General features: G+C 44.8%; 1 protein-coding gene across 2 annotated transcripts in view; it reads right to left on the bottom strand.

Annotated features, from left to right (window-relative positions):
- The window catches only part of RIN2 (Ras and Rab interactor 2), a 77,608-nt gene extending 65,820 nt beyond the window's left edge, over positions 1-11,788 (bottom strand). Inside the window, exon 1 of one of the 2 annotated variants that reach the window (XM_032989399.2) lies at positions 11,770-11,788. The gene's annotated coding sequence lies outside the window, so the exon portion shown is untranslated. Of the gene's footprint in view, positions 1-10,132; positions 10,171-11,769 lie in introns of those variants that run through there. The other variant, XM_032989397.2, reaches the window with a different exon arrangement.
- Positions 11,789-16,940: the final 5,152 nt, after the last annotated feature.

The following is a 16,940-nucleotide window of genomic DNA, read 5'->3' as shown; positions in this document are numbered from 1 at the left end:
TCCATTTATTTATGGGGGGAAAAAAAAGTATTCAATAGTGAAAACAAAAAGGTTATGACACATGCCAATGAAACCCAGGAAATTCAGAGCTGAAGGCTGTTGAAATACTTGTCCCAAGTTAATTCCACTCCTCTTCCTGTTTTTTATATAGACACCATGGGATTGACAATGTTAGCCTCAAAAAAACTTCCTGGCTTGGGTCTCAATTTGTGTAACTTCCAAGTCATGTAAACACAGGTCATCCTTCCTGTCCTCATGGTGCTGCTCTTGATCCTCCTTCAGAGAACAGTTGTTCCTTCTGATCTCTCCCTATGACTTTTCCCACTGATAAGCGTCTCGGGTACCTCCATCATCTTCTGCCATTGCTGACTTGCAATTCATCAGCAGTGTAAAGGCTACTGCTGCTTTTCTGGCTCTCCCTTTTTCCATCAGCTCGTCCATCACTAGCTTTCTCCTCTCACCCTGATTACCCTGACCAGGCCCAGCCCCTACACCCAGATTGCCCTCACTCTTGCAGCTGAATCCCTGGGGATGAAACCCCATGTCTTGGACACCTTTCTTCCCTGCACTTTTAAGTTTTCCATCTACCAACCTGACTCTCTTTGCTTTTTGCAGTTTTCACTATTTTCTGCTTCCTACTAAAGCTCTTCTCTTTTTCTACCCACTTCTCCCTAGCCACCTGCATAATGAACCTGAAAAGACATGTATTTCATATTGTACAACATCTCCAAGATCTGGCACTTTACACAGGTTCAAGTGGTCTTCTCATCCCTCCTCCTTCTTCCAACATCACATTTATATTTGAGAAGATGGTCCAAGATCATCAACCCAAAACTCACCCATCTGCTTCTTTCCTCAAGTCCCTCAAAAGACCAGGACATATAAACTCCCATGTATAAAGAGGGAGGTACTGATGCTACAGCCACCAACTGTCTCTTACAGTAAACAAAAAGGCTTAAGCCTCTCCCAGGCTGTCTTCATCCAGACAAGGAAGAAAGGTCCTCCCCCTCCCTATATTTTGAGATAAGCATTTTTCCCTGCTCTGTTCAACCTATTTTTGATAGTGGTATAGGGAATACCATCGCTGCCAAACTTTGCTTTCTCAGCAGCATCAGCAGTCACATCAAGACCCATTTGATTACTGCTAAAAGTTTCTCTTTCCTCACTGGATTTACAAGTTCTTAGAAACTACTAGCAGGGGAACTCCTGAAGAAGTAGTGTGGGTGTTTAATTTTCCACTATTAGTTTGCTTGTGTAAACAATTTGTTTTCCCTCTCGTCTCTCCTGGGACAAAGTGTTTCAAAATAAGTGTTTTAGAAGAAAATAAGCCTCATTTGTTGCAACGGTGAAACTGGGTCAAAGAACTGACAACAGCAAACCATTCTGAAGTAAACCACACTGGTGAGTCCACACATTTACTGTATCAGGGGGTTATGTTATGTACATAGGTCAGATAAAGAGTTTGTTAGTGTCACTTTTTTTTCTTTCAGATCTGACTCAAATGTGATCAAATCAGAAAGTGAGGCAGCAGTGAGATGACAAGATATTTTCAAAGTTTAATCCTTGCTGACACACCGGTACCAGAAGATTCCCATGACTGCTCACAACAAGCACTGACAATCATTGCGTATGAGGAGCTGGGACTAAGTGTACTGAGATACAGGTTTACTTGCTCCTTTTACAAATGAAAAATTGTTTAAACAGCTAAATTCTATCATTCTCTCTGTGCAGATAATAAAGAGAAAGCTGGCAATGGGCATAAATAGTTCTTGTGGTCATATATCAGGTTCAAGACTTAACATTGCATTATTATATTGCTTCTACATCTGGTGTCAGTTATTTTTATACAGTTTCTTTGTATAAATTCAGCAACATGAAAAAAATCCCTTCAAAGTCTATCAACCACTTTTAAAATAAACACCAACAAGTTCATGTCTCTCTATTCTTCTGTACCTCAGCTATGATGTAACCCCTGCACAAACACAAACACAAACTGATGTCTCTGGGGAGTCACAAATCTCTTGAGTGAGTAGTGTGACTCAGTGTGACTGAGATAGGGGAACTCAATCCACCCCTAAAACTCATTATCGCTTTCCTGTTCTACCTTCCTTCCAAAACCATAGCACCAGAAGGCAAGTCACGGATAAAATAAACATCCTCCTTTCACAGTTCATGACCATAATCTCACGTGGGCAGGATCACTGTCCTGTGTCTCCTCCTACTTGCAAAGTCCTACCTCAACCCCTCCCTACAGGAGAAGGTGAACAGGAACAACGACAGCAAGGAGCTGCTATCAGCTTCCTCCTAAAGACAGACATCACCCGTATTCTGTTATTTCCCCCAAAGCCTGCACACAAGACAACTGGAGCTGCCCAGAAAGACCCTGCTGAGGGCAACAACCCCCTTTGCCCCGCGCCGCCCCCCCCAGTAATTAGCTGGCATTTGATGCTGAGCACCCCTTGACAACTAGGCCTACATAAGCCTACAGGGACTGCTGATCCATCCCCGCCTTGTTGCAATCAGCAGGGCTTCCTAATGCCACGCTAGGGTTCAAGCAGGAGCAAAGCTCTTTTGCTTGCCTTTACAGCCCAAAGTGTAACAGAAGCAGCTGCTGTCAGCTGCCGGTCTGACTGCATTCACCTCATATTTCCCACATTTATTCTTAGCTTGAAGGGCTAGAACCAATTTTTTACCCCTTCTCCCCTTCAGGTAAAAGTTACATTCTTCAGAATATAACTGCAGTGATCCCTCTCTTGTCCAGGGAACCTTTTGTTTGGCAGTGCACTGTGGAAAGAGACGCAGATTGTAATCCAGATTTCAAAACATCTAACTCGCTTTTCATTCTGCAATTCCATTTCTCCTTCCACGCTTTGCCCATCCTGCCAGTGACATGTTAGTCTAAGCTTTGCACCACTGCTTCTTTGTACAGCACACACACCAACCACCCTGCGCTGCCAGCACTGCAGAATTCAGCAGCAATAGCTACTTGTTTCAAGCCTGCACGTTCAGTGAACTTTTGACAACTTTTGCTCATTAATCTCTTGATGCATTCCAAGCCCACGAGCACCTTCAAACAGCTGCCATGCTTTTTAGCAGCTTACCACAAAAAAAAAAAGCACCTCTCTCCCAATCTCCTCAAATGCATAAATTCACACAGAAACATACCTATCCTTGCACTCACACATTTCACACCTACATACAAATTACAGCTGACACCAATGTGCCATATTCAGGCCTGGAACAGTAACAGTTTAATTTGTCATTTCATGACCAAGGCTGGAACTTAAGAGATTGCCCCTGGAAATGTTAACTTCACCACTTTCCAACAATCCAAGACATTTACGTGTACCTTTGGGAGGTCTGGCATTTAAATGACTATCATCTTAAGTGCAATTCAGAATTAGCCTACACATTCACAACACAGATTCAAGGAGTCAACGCACCAGAGTGGCACTGACTCCAGTGCAGGTACTTTACTGAACTGAATCTGAAAGAGGAAGGGCTAAGGCCTTGCTGGGGTTAATGACTGTTTGAAAGGCAGGGAATATATGCTAGCCTAGAAATGGGTTTAAGTAGCCAAGCACATAACCGTATTGCCTTCAATTAAAAACTGGCAAGCTTGAGACAAAAAGCTTTCAACTGACAACTACATTCCTGTGCTAGCCATCAGACAATGGATGAATAAAAGCACTGGATTCCATAAAATGCCGAAAGAATCACCCTACAGGCATCATACATAATGAACTCTGCCAAAACTTTGCACGACCTGTCTGTCTTTGGAGATTGTACATTCAGACTAAATAGGCCTTTACAGACGTCAGGGACAGTGTATACAACCTGTAAGTTGCTAGGCTTGACATTTTGTCAGGACCTTCACCACAGTTTCAAGAATTAAACACAATCTGTTGGCCTACACTGCACTAGCGTTCATCTAACAAAGCGCGTCAATTAGATAAAGCACGAACAGAGAAAAACTGATGGAGCTTTCATAGCTAAAATTATACATATATAAACACCTGGATGAATAGAAGGCTTACTGAGCATGAGCTGAACCTATGATCTACTTAAATATGTTGTCCTTTTAATGAACCAGATTCCAGTAAAATGTTCCAAATGAAGATTTCCGGTAGCAAAACAAAGGCCACCTTCCCATTCTGTTGCGCCCAAAGGGCATGATCCACCTCGACACAGAGGAAACTCTTGTAAACCAGTGTTACAAGCCTGTCCCTGCCTGAAACAGAAACATCTTCAAGGACAGAACTGTGCAGGGAACGTGACACCCAACCACACGTGGGAACTGGGAGGCCCAATAAAATAAAAACCCAAGGAATCTTGCCATCACAACTGATGCATTGCTTCCTAGCAGGAGTTTTAACTTTACCGATAAACACATGCCTTTGTGAAGGAAAAGGTGGTATGAAACAATGTGTTGATATTAAGACTATTCAATTCATTACTTCCAAACTACTGTCTTGTCCAGCAATCCTCTGTTAAACATACTACCCAGCTTATCCCAATGCACAAGACTTTTACATTCCATACTTTGGTGGTGTAACTAAAATCGTGCAAGGAACATTATTATTAGATGGTCAACATCAAACCTAATAATGTTCTAGCCATTATTAGTAACTACTGAGAAATAACTATCAGCTACTGTCTGTTCCTAACACATATAAACGACCTTTAAACGCTAAGCAAAACACAGAACATTTTAGAAGCAACACACAGAGCATTAGTGGAACTGACACAGTATTATGAATTCCTTGGCCTGAAATAAAGCTTAAGAAAAAGCTTGAATTTAGACATAGCTCTGAGGCTGTGATACTAAAAATAATAAAAAATGCCTCCAGCTCACCGTGGAGTAGTAAATGCAATGCTTCTCAAGTCTAGACTATGGCATGGCAAACAGAAGACTATCAGCAGTAAAGGAAGATGCCTGGTGTGTCTGCCAAAAGGGTGTGCACATGCTAGTGTGCTATCTTTAGCAAGGAACAAGACATGCAAGACAGAGCTAAAACACTTTTCTGGCTTCCAAAGCTGCTGTTAACCATATGGGAAATACACTATAAGTGATAGCTAACATATGTCCAGTCATTCACGAAAAAACAAGGGATGAAATAATGTTTTTCATATAGACATCAAAAACTAAATCTGTACTATAACAAACCAAATATTTATCTTGGCAGATGATACATTCTAGGAAAAAAAAAAATTTGCAATAAAGTTAAAATATTTAAGGGACATACTGAAAAGCAAATGCTGAGAATATCTTTGTAGGGAATTCCTGCCAAAATAGATGAGTTGTGCATTTATCAGTGCAACAAACACGAATTAAGAATTTTTACAGAACCACTAAACAGAAAATCTGAATTAACCAAAGGAAAGCTAGCTGCTCACTTGATAGTGAATCTTTTTTTTTTTTTTTCTCTGATGGAATAAGCCACAAATTCCAAGCAATGCAGTTTGCAAACAAGTATACACTACATAAAATGAAGACAACTGATACAAGTTAGAACTGAGGCTGAGTAACTCCTTGTGACAAGTTGGTAAGACTCAAACATTGCTGCTGTGTGATAACTTTTCTTCGCCATTTTTATGGTATTAAACATTCCTGGATTCCACCCCACCTTAAAGTAGAGCCACAGCCTATTTCTCACATGGCAGGGCAGGCATGGATGGCACATTTCTGGGACATGGGAGAGAGACTAAGCAAATGACACACATTCATAATTGACCTAACTAAGCAGTTCTACATGTCTGACATTTAACTGGTGAAAAAGTTCATTCATGGCTCAAAGATAATTTTCTACAATTTCAATTATTTAAAAGCAGTTTATGACTTCAGCAGCAACTCCCAGGTCTAACATGCATTCAGAGAAACACTTCAGGATATGAGTTTTACTGCAGCTACTATTTAAGTCAATCAGGTTCAAACTACTAGCAGTAAAAGTCACATGACTGAAAATTCACATTTTCTACTCACACCTCCCAAAGCTGAACTCTTGTCAACTTCCAAAACAACCACAATTTTAAACAGCTGCCTCTGGGCAGGTGCCAGTAAAGCCTACGTATGAAGTTGGGGTTATACTGCGGCACACAGGCAGACACAATTTAAATAATCTAGGACACCCTAGAGCTTCCCAGACAGTCAAACCAAACACACATGGCCCTTAGCAAACATACTGCAAGAACCCTGGTTTCCTTCTCCCAAGCTATTCAAAGTGTTCAGATTACGATTTTTCATCTTGCATTAACTACCGTGAACATTGTGAAAAAAATATTATTTTTTAAATCCCCAGCTGTAGCTAAAATAGCTTATTATGACAACTTACTGAGTATTGCCATCTCGTAGTTGCCAATATCTAACTGTTTTCCTAAGAAGTTACAGTCTCTGCAAGTTATGCACCACAAAGCATGCCAAGGCCCCAGCTGGCAGAACGATGCATGTTTATTTTTGTGAAGGTTATGGCTTTGTTTTGTGGTTGTATGTAAGAAAACAAACAAACAAAAGAATACAAATTCAGTTTTAAAACCTAATTTATTTGCAAAAAAGTGGTGAGCAATTTCCCACACAAGCAGGTCCAAAACTGGCAGTAGGTATACCCAGACCTCAGTCTGGGCCTTATTTAATTCCTAAATTAAAGTTATCACAAGGCTCACTTACAAAATTAGCATGAAGCTTGAGTAAAAGGCAGCACCTTGCCACATTGGCCCAGGTTGAGCTGGAAAAAAACAGCTGGCAATTGCTGTCCATTGCTGCACACGGGAGAAACCACCCTGTGCCAGAGCATTTGGCATTTGCAGTTCAGGAAGATAAGGGAGGGTACTCTTCTATGGTGATTAATATTTCTCCACATACTGACTCAACGTGCTGCTCTGATCGCTCGTTCAGACCTGCCTTCTGCCATCCTCACATGCTCCACAGCTCTGACTCTTCATCGGAACCAGTAAGCTCCGTGAGGAACACAGTCAAGTCAGTCAAGCAAATATTTCCATTGCTTTCCACACATTCGCTCTCAAATGTATTTAAATGCACGTATTGGCATATGCTCAAAAAGAATCATCCATTCAGAGAAACGACTAAGCAAAGAATTAAGAGGAAGACAGGGCTATTGATCCACAGGCAAGTTAAGAAAGGGAATGTCAGCATGTGTAATATATATCATGCGTGAAAGGAAAACCAGTAAGACTTTGGGTTATTTTCATGTCGGAAGTATGTTTCAACAAAATCAGGGTCAAAGAGCCCTGGAGTTAATTACTGGAAGGCACAGATTTGTATTCAGCAAATATAAAGAAGAAGCCAAAGACATCATTCTGGATGCAAAAAAGTAAGAGAACCATTTAGAAGTCCAAAAAGTTTTTTTTTTTTCCTTTCCTTTACAAGCCACTTGTGAGACCATGTTTAGAGCACTGTGCTTAGTCCTGGGCATTTGGCCAGATGACATTCACATTCTAGAGCTAGAGGAGTAAGGAGCAAGAATAGCTTTTTTTTTTTTTTTTAAGAAAGCCCCTCAGAATAAAGTTGTTTCTGCCTCTAAGCCTGTATACATGTGACTGGGGGAGACCATTGTTAGCATCCCTCACCAGAGTCAATTTGCAGTGCTCCACTGGTTGTAATGGAGCAGCAGTAACTCACAGCTAAGGATTTGGCCCTTAGTTTTTAAATACCACACAAAATGATTCAGTGCTTTCAGACTCTTCAGAACTTAGGAAGACAACACCTGCTTATGTGCAAAGCAGGGCTTTTACTCTTCAGAGACAAATCATAGGTAAGACATCTTCCAAGAACCTTCATTTACAAGGCTATCTTAGAAACTGTTCCAAGATTGGGAAGAAAAACACACTTTTATCTCATCCTACCCTCTTGTTACACATCGTCTTCACAAATCAGAATCCTCCATGGTGCAGCATCATTAACAGTCTTTTCATGTAACACCCAGCACAAAGGGGTTGCCTAATTCCAAATCATATCTGATAATGACATATCACAAAATACTGTTATTCCTGCCAGAGAACTGGTAGGACTTCAATAACTTTTGCTACTTTCACTCTACCATAGCAAGATCTCCCTACTCCTCTGCCATATTCACACTGATGGTAGAATCCTTACCAGCTTCAAAAACAACAGTTCTGAGCATTAATTCTCAGTAATTTTCCACTGAGCTAATTGTTTAGAACAGTACTTCCAAAAAAACAGAATGAACCTACCAAGAGAATGTGACTGCGGCTCCACAACTTCTTTTCCTCTACGTGTAATTTCTCTCTGCTGATCTCAAGGCAGAAAAACCCACTAAAAATCTACACCTGCTTTCTCAGCCTACTTCTTTTCAAAGTATTGCAGTAGACAGATGACCAGTTTCAAATAATTGCAAATCAAACTAACTTAGACTTGACAGAAGACAAAAAAATATTTCCCAACTTCTCCTAAACATGCAAACAATGGATATAACCAATGGATATATGTCTTGCAATCGTAAGACAATCAATTTTAGTCACTTTTCTCAAAGAGTAAATTTAAATCTTTCTGTAAATTGTCAATGAATTATGTGAGAAAAAACCCCAAGATGGACAGAAATATGGCATTAGCCATTCCGCAAAATTTTCAATTGATTTTAAAGAGTTAAGCATGAGCTTTACATACATAGGTTCATAAAAACTACAAAAGGCAACAAAAAGTTACAAGGATAAAACCGAGCTCTTGGGCCTGATTCAGCATTCGCAACTGCAAATACTCAATACTCCTGAAGAAGCATGGTAGGCTGAACCAGCGTGCCTTAAGACTGGGTAACTAGCATGTGGTAGAATATCAGATAAAACTAAAGACCACAAGTAGCCCTACTCTAGGTCAGAAGCACCATAAATGCTAAAAATGGACATGACATCCATTCCAGCTCTCAGTAATGTGCTCCATAAGAAGGTACAGGATAACTGTATTGCACTAAGTGTCTTGCTGTAGCACTTTCTGCATCAGGAATAATTTCTTTTCAGTGTTCTAAACTAAGACAAGTATTGGAAATTAGAGCCTTATACCCATCCAATTCCTACTACATCATCACCTCTGTTTTGTTACACAATAACTCAATTTAACACAGGGTGCCAAATATTTAGTTACACTTCCGTCCCCTCTCCCAATACACACTACCAATTGAATGATAAGTGACTTGAACAAAACAGTTTAACTGGCAACACTTGACTCTGCTTAGCATTCTCCCCAAGTAACTCTTGAGTAGGCATTTTAGAGATTTTTTGAGACACATCTCGATAAATTTCCAATTACAGATTAGAGGTATGCAAGCCTCTTATTTTTGAGACCTGTATGGTATGCCAAGTATTTAGAGCCACAGGCAAATCCTGCACAACCACTGAGCCTGCAATACACATGACCACAGAACCAGTTTTCTGTACATTGCTCCACTCTGTACTTGGAGTCACGATGCCTGGAAGGTAAAACCATGATTTTTCTGTTAAGCCCCTTTCAGGTCCTGATCCAGAGTCCCTCCGTGATCCTACAGGGCTAATAAGCTGTGACTGTATCAAACATAAGTTAGGTATCAAACATAAGTTTGATAATGTGTTAAGAAAAGGACTGAGATCATATCTACTTTGTATAGTACTCCATCAATTCCCTTCTGCTGATGGGAGATGAATTACATCACTTAGCACTACAACGCGACAGCTACATTATTCTAGCAGATAACAGAAGCTTTTTAACTTCTATATTGACAGCACTATTCTGCCTTTTTTTTTAAAGCAGTAGCTATCTTGTGAACAATTCAGTCACCATACTATTTATTCAGTGCCTTAGTAACTACTATGTTCCACCTATCTTTAGCAACAATACAAAAATGCCCCCAAGCATTAAGTAAAAGGGCTAGTCATCTTCTACACTGGACATACTCTAGAGCAACAGGAGCCAACTTCCCTGGACCTAGCCATGCACCAAAACCCTCACACAGCTGATCACACGCTATAGGCTTCAGCAAGCTAGGGAGCAGGGTACTGGAACAGAGACCATGACCAGCAACTCCCACTGAGGCCTCAGAGCTGGAGTGAGGGACGGCAAGTTGGCTGGGAGTGCAGCAGGGTGACAGAGCAATCCGCCAAACCCAGCCGCAAGAGCCTCACAACATACCTTATCCAGCCGTGTCAGGAGCACGGGCTGCCAGCAGACCCCTGGCCAGCACAGCTTCATACCACTCGCGTGGCATAGCCCTGACACAAGAGAATGTGAACTTCTGAAAAAAAGAAAAACAAAACCAAACCACAGTTGGGCCACCTGTGCCCTGAATAGCAGAGACTACGCATTCCTGGGTCCGCACCTTCTTCAGCACAGAAGTTTCTCAAGCCACCACAAGTTTTTCAAGCAACCTTGAAATCCTGACACTTAACAGGATCAATTTCTCAGCACAGACTAATATTTATGCTAGATGTCATTTTAAAGCCTTAGAGAGGAAACCTACATTACAGCTACTGCACAACTGAGTCTTGACAGTCTGACCTATGAGGAATACCTTCCCCTAGAAGCCCATTTCCAACAGTACTGTCTGATTCCAAACCTGGTGAGGAGCAAAAACAAACAAACAAAAAAATCTAAACATTTACAAGTTTACCAAATATGAACAGACCGAAGCCTACAGGAATCCCTTGAGGAAAAGAAGTCAGCCTCAAAACCCATTTGGCAAGTGCATTGCTAGCAACATACAGGAATCTTGTTCCATCATCATTTTCATAAGAGTCAATTTTGCTGATATTCTTGGTAATTACTACTTAGTTTATGTTTTTAATTAACACAAAGAATGAGGCAGTGGATTGAACACAAATCCTCTCAATGAAATTAAATGCATCCTAGGACTACATATGGTAAAACACAGGGGACTGTTCCACATAAATGTCTTCAGAATCACAGCACCATTTTCTTGCGTAGCTGTGTGATTAACAGACAATTCTATTTACCATAGTCTTCCTGCTCACTAATTAAATATTCAGGTCCCAAGTAAGATATTAACAATTAAATACTCTTAGAGCTAAATAAATCTAAAACTAATGAAGTTTAACATAAATCTGGCCTGAGGAAAGGTAACAACTTGGTTCCACTGCTATACTGGAGTATTTTTATCCTGGCAAAACACAGAATTACTCAGTCAGAGCATACATAGCAGACTTGAAGACAGGGTTGCTGCAGAGTAGTACCAGCCCTTCTAAGCACTGCCTCATCAGGCTCAGAGCCTACACCTGGGCAAACGTACATTTTGCAAATATAATTAACTCCAGACACTTCACAGGTCCCTCAGCCGTTCCTCACAAGCTCTGTTCTAATGGAGAAAGGGCACTCCTGCAAGCACAGTCCGGCTTACCCCCCAGGGGCTTTTGCCCACATAGAAATACCAGGTGGAAATCAAGTTTTGCTCAGTACTCATCAATGCAGCTCTCTGGCAAAAGAATATAAAGACGTTCCTTACTTAAAAGGGCTTAGGAGGTACACCTTAAGAAATAAGCAAATAAAACAAATGAGAGTTGAGTAGGCTGGAAGGATGAGAAGACAAAGGAATCAAGCTAACAGAAGGCAGTACACCGCCTGCTTTTTGACATCTACCAAATCAGACCTATGTGATTTAAAACAAGCTTTTACCATGATATTCATAAAGAAATACTTAAGAACTAGCAAGACGTACATCTTATCCCCGTCTTTTGGGCCCCGGGAACCCCTACTCCAGGCAGGAAAGGGGTGCAGATGCCCTGCCTGTTAAGCCTGGCCAAACCGGCACGTACCGCTGCTCTGCCCACAGGCCCCGAGCTGGGTCAGCACCGCGCCGCAAACACACGCGAAGCTTCTCCTCCCCAGCCTGCCCGACCTAGTTACACGCACGGGGGAAAGGGGCAGGAGGGGGGCTGGCCGGACGGCCCAGCTGGAATTGCGCGGCCGGGGGGTGCCCGGGGAGGCGGCCGGGGGGTGCCCGGGGGGTGCCTGGCCGGGGGGTGCCCGGGGGGTGCCTGGCCGGGGGGTGCCCGGGGGGTGCCTGGCCGGGGGGTGCCCGGGGGGTGCCTGGCCGGGGGGTGCCCGGGGAGGCGGCCGGGGGGTGCCTGGCCGGGGGGTGCCCGGGGGGTGCCTGGCCGGGGGGTGCCGGGGAGGCGCACCGAGGCCTGGCGCTGAAGCACCGGGGCACCAGCCCCGGCGTGCGGCGGCGACCCTGGAGCGCATCCCCCGGGAGCTGCCCGCGGGGAGACGGGCCCGGCCCGACCCGGCCTCCCCTCGGCCGCCGCAGGAGGTGGCTCCGCTGGGGAAGGGGGGGCGAGGAAGGGAGCACCGGCCGCAGCCCGGCTCCTCACCTGCGTCCCGGCGGGGCGGGGAGCGGGGGGGGGGCGATGCTTCCCAGGACGCCGCAACAGCCGGGGCTCAGCCCGGCCCCGGCCTGCTCCGCCGCTCTCGCTCCTCTCAGCCCTCCCGCTCCCGCAGCGCATTTTGGGGGGGAGGGGGGTGTGAAGGGAGGCGGTTTCAAAGGGCCGTCCCTGTCCCGTCCCCACGGGTCTCCCGCCGCCCGAGCCCCCCCCCCCCCCCGCAGCCGCCCGCCCCTCACCTCACCGGGCAGCCACGGGCAGCGCTGGCGAGAGCCGCCCCCGGCCGCGGCACGGGGAGGGGCCGCGGCTTTGTGCCCGCCGCTCGGCTTGGCTCGGGCCGCCCCTCCCGTCAGCCCGGCCTCGGCTCCCCCCCGGGGGCCGGGCGCCTGCGCCGCGCTCCCGCCTCCCGCCTCCCGCCCCGCTCCCGGCCCGGCCCCGGCAGCTCGGAGGGGGCGGCGAGATCATCCGGCGGGGCCGGGGCTCAGCCCCTCCGCCCGCCGGGAAGCGCCGGCGGAGGCGCCCCAAGGACGGGGAGCCGGGCCGGGGGGGCTCCGGGGGGGCTCCCGGGCAGGGCCGCGCCTCTGACCGACCCCCCCGGGTTTAACAGCGGGCAGGACGCGGGGGAAGGGCGGGGGGGAGTTCTTCTCGTACCCCTTTTTATTTCGCCAGCTGAAGCGCTCGGCCGATGTATGCCTTCCACTGACTTCAGCTAGTGAACTGGAGGAAATAAATCACAGCATCGATGCCATTAGGGTGTGCGCGTTCCAGGGATCATCCCAGGATCCTAACGCTCGGTGTTTGGCAAGTTTATTAGATTTATTTCAGTGCAAGCTATTTCAAAAACAAAACAATGAGAGCAAGATTTTTCTTCCAGTCTGGCAGCTGCTTTCTCTGTAAATAGAATACCCATTAAATACGCTAGCAACCGCACCGAGGACAGCAGCTGACACGTCAAGTGTGATGAGGAACATATTCAAAGACACACAGCCGTGGAAAAATCTTCTTAAAGGGGATATAGCAATTCCAAAATTCAGACCATTAATGTGAAAGGTGGATGCCTACCTAGCTTTGAGGAAGTAGGATAAAGCGGTGCTGTCTTATTTACAAGGTGGTGACATTTACATTAATCCACGGCTTCTGTGAAAGTGGCCATTAATCTTCAGGCATTAATCTAAGAGACCTAGTCAGCTTACAGATGCAGCTGCTTAATGCATCTGAGCAGCTTCTGTTGCTGCAGTTTTCATGTAATCTATTGCTGTCTTTTGACAGAGAGGTGTGAAACTTCCTGGCATGAGCTGCAGGCAGCTGAAGTAATCCTGCTTGCCAGTTGTGAAAGCAGTGGCGAGTTCTGCAAGCTGTCTCAAGGGCCACTGAAACCTTTCTGCTCCAGCTGCCACACATACCACACAGAACTTTGACATTAAAAAGCATTTATCACGAGGGATACGACGACTGACTTTTCAGTCCTGCTACCTCTGGAAGCTGCTGGCGTTTATTCATGTAGTCTAGTTTTGCAGTGCCCGGCTTGGAAATGCTGTCGGAATCCTCGGCTACCTTTACAGAGAGCAGGGAGACACCACTGCTCCGCAAAAGCATTTGGGAGCAGTTCAGTAAGGTGCCCGCTAGCCACGGAGGAAAACAAGAGCAAACAAGAGGCAGTAAATGAGAGGCAGGTTAGGACATAGCCAATCCTGCCAAACTTGAGCAGAACTGAGCTCTAAGGTCTGAAGGAATTTTACTGGTAAAGACTTTGCCACATACAGTCTTTCAAGTACCAGAGATACTGGGTGAAGTTTCATGGCTTGTGTTTCTTATTTATCTCTGGTTGAGACAACCCCCCACCACCCCCCTCAATCCAGCTGTGAGCACAGGCTTGGTGTGATTTTCTATACGTATGGTGAGCCTGCAGAAAAGCAGATTTTTCCAAGCCCTGAATGGCTGGGCTATATTTGTCATCATATGGGTGTGGGGCAGAGACCAATGTGTGTACGGAAGGCTTTAAGCATTGGTGGGATACTCCAGAGGACCTGAATAGTCCAGACAAAAAATGGCACTTAGCCTTCTCCAAGCTGCTGTATTACACATTCCAGTGAGGTGAGGTAGGATTTCCCATGTAATTTGGCTTTGACTGGGCCTGAGCAGTATGTACTTTAGCTCTAAAAATCATAGCACCTGTTTCTTACTTCCATCGCAAGAGGAAAGCAGTGTTACTAGGATGTCCAGTGTCCCCAGGGGGGAGAGGAAACAGACTTGCTTATCTGTTGTCACAGCCTGACAACTGCAGCAAGTAGCAGCAGCTACTAAATTCCTTCAGCTAGCTTCTCTCATGGTAGTAAGGATTCCTATGTCAAAAGACTTTCCTCTTCCAATGGCTCCTATTTTAGGAGTCTGCCACACTGCCGTGAGCTCTGCGGGAGAGAGAAGAGAAACTGCAGCACTTTTTTACAGGAAAGGCAGATGAGTCACTGGGATCCATTACCTGCATGCTGAACAGGTTGATGATGCAGTCCAGGAAGACCTGTGCCATCTCCCAGCTGTAGGTGCGTCCTCTTCAGCCCTCCAGAGCCTGGATATGTTCACTGATGACTTTGGAGTGATCTTTCATCACCTTAAAACGTGGCGTGTGTTTCAGTTTACAGCACGTGACAGCTATTATTTCAGTACATTCAAAATCTTATCCCTTGGCAGTATGGTGCATATTACACTTTGGGCTCTAAGTCAGATTTCTTGTTCTGATTTGCAAAACAACATTGGCTCTCAGCTGTGTTTTATAACTAAGGAGGAGGAAGACGAGAATCAAACTGCATGAAGGAGGCACAGCAAAAACAGCTTAATAGCAAAATGGACCTAGTTGGTTTGTTTTCCTAGTGAGTTTTTCATACAGTGAGCAAAGGGGACATATATACTTGCACACATGGAAAGAAAAAAAAACACCAAACCAACCCACAAACCAATAAGTGAACAAACCCGATAGAACTGAGCCAACTAGTTTTTTCTGCAAGCTGTAGCAAGGTTGGTATTGGGATCCTGAGTTGGTCTGGGCTCAGGCATGACTCGCCATGTACGGTGAGGTGGAATCCCTATTCGTTTTCCACATCCAGAGCACACCCCATCATCATCAAAATTTTGGTGTCACATAGAGCACCTTCTAGTTCAGGATTCACTAGTGATGAGATACACAGCTATCCTGACCCTGTAAGCCATATACTCCAAAACTTCATACAGTCAAAAACCACAAGAGAGCCACCATGAACCTCAAAAAGCTGACTGGAAGGAGGGTGCCAAGAGAAGTCACAGACAGCTGGGAGCTCCAGCTCCCCAGGGCTGCGAGGCAGAGCTGGTGCAGACGTGCAGCTGGATCCCAGGCCAGGGCAATTCATGCTTACTCCTTCCCACCTCTGTGGATTCCCCAAAACCAGCTTTTCCAACATAGCCTTACTAGTGCTCTTCAGGCTGGCTATCTGTGAGCATCACTTGCTCTACTGCTAAACCATGCCTGCCTGGTACATGTGGCAGAGCCATTTTGCCTCCTTTGACCCCGAAAAAAGTTTCCCCTTCAAGAGCAAACTCCTGGCCATGTTACACTGCTCAGCGTGAATGAGGCAAACACCCAGTATCGCTGTAGGCAGGGGTGTTCCCTGCATCTGGGTAGGAGCAATCCTGTCAATATGATAATAAAATGGAGCTAATCATTAATTTGCTGGGGCCTAAAACCTGTGAGACGAGACGCTGACATCCTGCAAATGATAAAGTGGTTAATCTTGTTGCTGTCTGGCACTGCCTGAATTGTCACAGAGACAGAGCCACCGTTGGAGCAGGCAAAGGGATGTCACTTAATCCCTGGGGGTAGGTTTTGAGAAGGCTGAAGGTTGAACCCTTTGACTTCTGTTTGATGGCTGCCTCTTGCCATTTCCACCAGCACAGACACCGATGTCAGGCAAAAAAATAGCTTCAAAAGTGGGACTTATGTCTTACTTGTCAGTTCTCCCTTGTGAAGCAATGCAGTAGCTCCCCAGTACTGCACACTTTGCTTCACATTCTCATTACTGTATTTTGATAAAATTCTTATTGCATAAAAACTTCTCTTGGTACTCAGATGAGCCTAGCATATTCAGCCACGTCATGTTCAATTGCTCCCTGCTTGCTCTCAGTGAAAAGCATGTCAATGATATTGGAGAAAGTTTCTTGAAAGAGAGGGTATCTTGTGGGTTAACCTGGTTTTCAAGAGATTTCGGTTCCCTTCCCAGCTTTGCCTGCACAATTTGGAAAAAGTAACTCCTTTTACTGGTCATCCCTTTAACTGCATGGCATTAGCATGCATTTATTAAAGTATACAGTGCTCTTGTATTTATTGAACTAAAGGTTACATAAACAGGATAAAAAGCAGGCTGAACAAATGTTATGAAAAAAGTCCCAGGTCACTTCTGCTTCTTTATATGGCCCCTCCAATATGGGAGGAGGAAATGTGCATTTTCTATTTTCTGTATTCATTGCAGAGCCGCTTTTTGCTTCTTCATTTTTTTTTTCCCTTCTCCTAAGGTTGATAGCAAAGGACTGGAATCAAGTTGTTTATGATTGTTATAAATTACTTTTTTAGTATTTCA

Source organism: Tyto alba, unplaced genomic scaffold (genome assembly GCF_018691265.1).
Source record: "Tyto alba isolate M040663 unplaced genomic scaffold, T.alba_DEE_v4.0 Super-Scaffold_16, whole genome shotgun sequence".
Taxonomy (NCBI): domain Eukaryota; kingdom Metazoa; phylum Chordata; class Aves; order Strigiformes; family Tytonidae; genus Tyto; species Tyto alba.
Note: the sequence above shows the minus strand (reverse complement) of the source record. Positions and strands in the feature narration are given on the sequence as shown.